Below are 2,902 nucleotides of genomic sequence, written 5' to 3'. Positions count from 1 at the left end.
GTGATGGGTGCAGAGGATGTTCTACAGAACGAAGGTCATGGGAAGCCTGCAGGGCCACAGGGATGGCAAGGGGTTGGGCCAGTGGCGCAATGGACAACGCGCCTGACTACGGATCAGGAGATTGCAGGTTCGACTCCTGCCTGGCTCAGCACTTTTAGCCTCCTGGCAGGTCCTTCTGCTCCCTCCGTGATGGCATTTCTTCTTCTGGACATCATCCGGACATCTGCAGGGCAAAAGTGCTGGGGTGTCCTCTTGCCCTGAAGGATGGAAAGAGTTTCTCCAGACATTATGGAGGAACTGGACACTCCAAAATGCCCGTATCACAGCCAAGGGCACCACAGCAAATCCCATAGTAGAATGAAGATGCCTCCTGAACTGCTGCCCTGTAGTCTGGACAGACCTAGCACTCTCAGGCTACTCTGGCATGTCAAGTGCTCTGGTCCCCAACCACCTTTGAGGCTCACATTGGTCTTGCTGCTGTTTGTCAGTACCTTGCAAAGTTCTGTGTGCAACATTGATGAGCCCCATGGAGAGCATAGACAGGCCACCTGCCTTCAGGTCTGTCCCGTGTGATTCAGACACCCAACCTGGTGACCCAGGTGCAGACGTGTTGCCCTTGTGCCAGAAGGTCAAGGTGGAGGGGTGTAGCACCCAGGCAACTCGGATCCCTCACTGCTATGACTTTGCAACCTTCTTTTAGAAATTAGGGTTGCTCAGCAGAATACATGGTATATCAGAGAGGAAGAGAGAAAAGTATGTCTGTCAGCAGGCTTTGAAAAACGTTAACGAGGGGAAAAGCTCAAAGAGGTGTGGAAAAGTATGGAAAAAGACAAAGCTAGACTTGCTCCATGTTGGCAGTGTCTTGATTGTACTAAGGAGCTCAGTCTTGGACACAGTGCTCCTAGATTGTCTCAGAAGAGCTGAATGCTGGGCAATAATCCCTCCTCTTGAGCTGGTGGCTATGTCCTTACTGGGGCAGCCCAGCATGCAGTTGGCCTTCACTGGTGCAAGGGCACACCGCTGACTCTTGTTCAAGTTGCTGTTCTCCAGGACCCTCTAAACCTTTTTCTGCACAGTTGTTTTCTTGACAGTCACTCCCAGTCTGTAGTGCTGCACGGGGTTATCCCATCGCAGATGAAGGATGCTGCGTTTGCCTTTGCTGAAGTTCCTTCACCCCATCCAGGTCACTCTGAATGACATCCATCCCTGCCAGTGTCAGCTGCTCCCTCCCCACTGATGTCATCCATGAACTCACATAGGATTCATCCTACCCCGATATTGAGTATGTCAATGAAGATGTTCAATAACATCCATGTCAGCATTGGCCCCTGGGGAGCACTAGGAGCAATTAACCATCATTTACACTTCCAGTCCCTGACCACAACCCTTCCCACAACCCAATGTCCCTGACCATTTTCCACCCACCCCTTACCCACAGTTACTCATGAGGCTTCAGGTAGCTTTCACTCAGTGGTGCTCAGGAAGACAGAGGGGAGTTCTGCACAGGGCTATGAGGAGAACACACACTCAGAGACCTCAGGAGTAATCTTGCTACCCAGCAGCCTAGGAAGGCAGCAGACCAGGCCAAAAAGGAATTGAGGAGTGGTGGCTCTTGAAGCAGGGGACATGCTCGCACCTTTGATGCAGCCAGTCGCAAAAAGATGCTCCTGTGATGCCAATGCCAGAGAGATGGACAAAGACAGCTGTCTCTTGTCACCTCCACAACACTCAGGCAGTTTCAGGGCGAGCCAGGCAGGAGTCGAACCTGCAATCTCCTGATCCGTAGTCAGGCGCGTTGTCCATTGCGCCACTGGCCCTGGCCTCTGGTCCCACCTGGTGACCCCACCATGTTTTCTGTACCACCTGGATGTGTTGGTGGTCAAAAGAAAGTGGCAAGACCTCACCTAGATCCTTCCTGCCCTGTCCATGGCAGCCTTGTCCTACTCACCTATGGGGGAGAGGTGAGTATTTGTCCCACTGGTCCCACCACCCAGGAGAAGTGGTGCCTGTGCTGAGTTCCCCCCCGATGAGGCCAGGCAACAAGGGCTGATGGTGGCCTCCAGCTGCTCAGCTGCTCTGGGAGGTTGGAGGAGACATCTTTCCAGCCCCATGGGAAGTGTGGCTACAATTCCCAGCCAGTGTAGGGCTTGGAGTGGCCCAGGACTCTCTGGACCTGTAGTGTCCAGCAGAGAGGTGAGCTCAGCCCAAGACCACCTGTTTTGTCCTCTACTTACTCCTGCCTGATGACGGAGGGCAGAGCAGGTGAGTTGTGGGTAGAGAGATCTTGCTTGATGGCCAATGGGTCCAGGCTAGCGTGTACAAGGGCATCTTTGACCTTCCTTGTCCGAGCCACATGCAGGATGAAAGTGCCAAAAGGTGGTGACAAGTCCATAAGCATGCCAATGGGGGATGGAACAGCAAAAGAACATGGAAACAGGAACTTCCCATGGAATAAGAGTGATTCAGGTTGGAAATGACATGTGGAGGTCTCTAGTCCAATTTCTGCTCGACTTATGACATTCATATCAGTGCCTTACCCGCTTGAACTCTGAATAGCTCCAGGGATGTAGAGTCCACAGCCTTTCTGGGCCCCACTCTCAGTGTGAATTTTTTTTTGCCAGTACATCCAGTCAGAGCCTCCCCTGATGCGAGGAAAGCTTTTGCTAAGCCCAGCAAGAAGGGAGAAATGCCAGGCAAAACCAGGCCACGATGGAGAAAGAGGTCCTCTGTCACCATCAGTACCGCAGCAAATGCCGAGCCAGGCAGGAGTCGAACCTGCAATCTCCTGATCCGTAGTCAGGCGCGTTGTCCATTGCGCCACTGGCCCCAACCCCTTGCCATCCTGTGGCCCTGCAGGCTTCCCATGTCCTTCATTCTGTAGAACATCCTCTGCACCCATCAC

At 53.0% G+C, this 2,902-nt stretch overlaps 3 non-coding genes across 3 annotated transcripts; 1 reads left to right on the top strand and 2 right to left on the bottom strand.

Moving 5' to 3' along the window:
- Nucleotides 1-75: 75 nt before the first annotated feature.
- Nucleotides 76-148, top strand: TRNAR-ACG. Its single transcript has one exon. It is a non-coding gene; the product is annotated as a tRNA-Arg (tRNA).
- Nucleotides 149-1,744: 1,596 nt separating this feature from the next.
- TRNAR-ACG lies at nucleotides 1,745-1,817 on the bottom strand. The gene has a single exon. It is a non-coding gene; the product is annotated as a tRNA-Arg (tRNA).
- Nucleotides 1,818-2,754: 937 nt separating this feature from the next.
- On the bottom strand, nucleotides 2,755-2,827 carry TRNAR-ACG. Its single transcript has one exon. It is a non-coding gene; the product is annotated as a tRNA-Arg (tRNA).
- Between the last annotated feature and the right edge of the window lie 75 nt (nucleotides 2,828-2,902).

Source organism: Cariama cristata, unplaced genomic scaffold, assembly GCF_000690535.1.
Source record: "Cariama cristata isolate BGI_N322 unplaced genomic scaffold, ASM69053v1 Scaffold9965, whole genome shotgun sequence".
Taxonomy (NCBI): Eukaryota; Metazoa; Chordata; class Aves; order Cariamiformes; family Cariamidae; genus Cariama; species Cariama cristata.
This window is presented reverse-complemented; position numbering and strand designations above follow the sequence as displayed.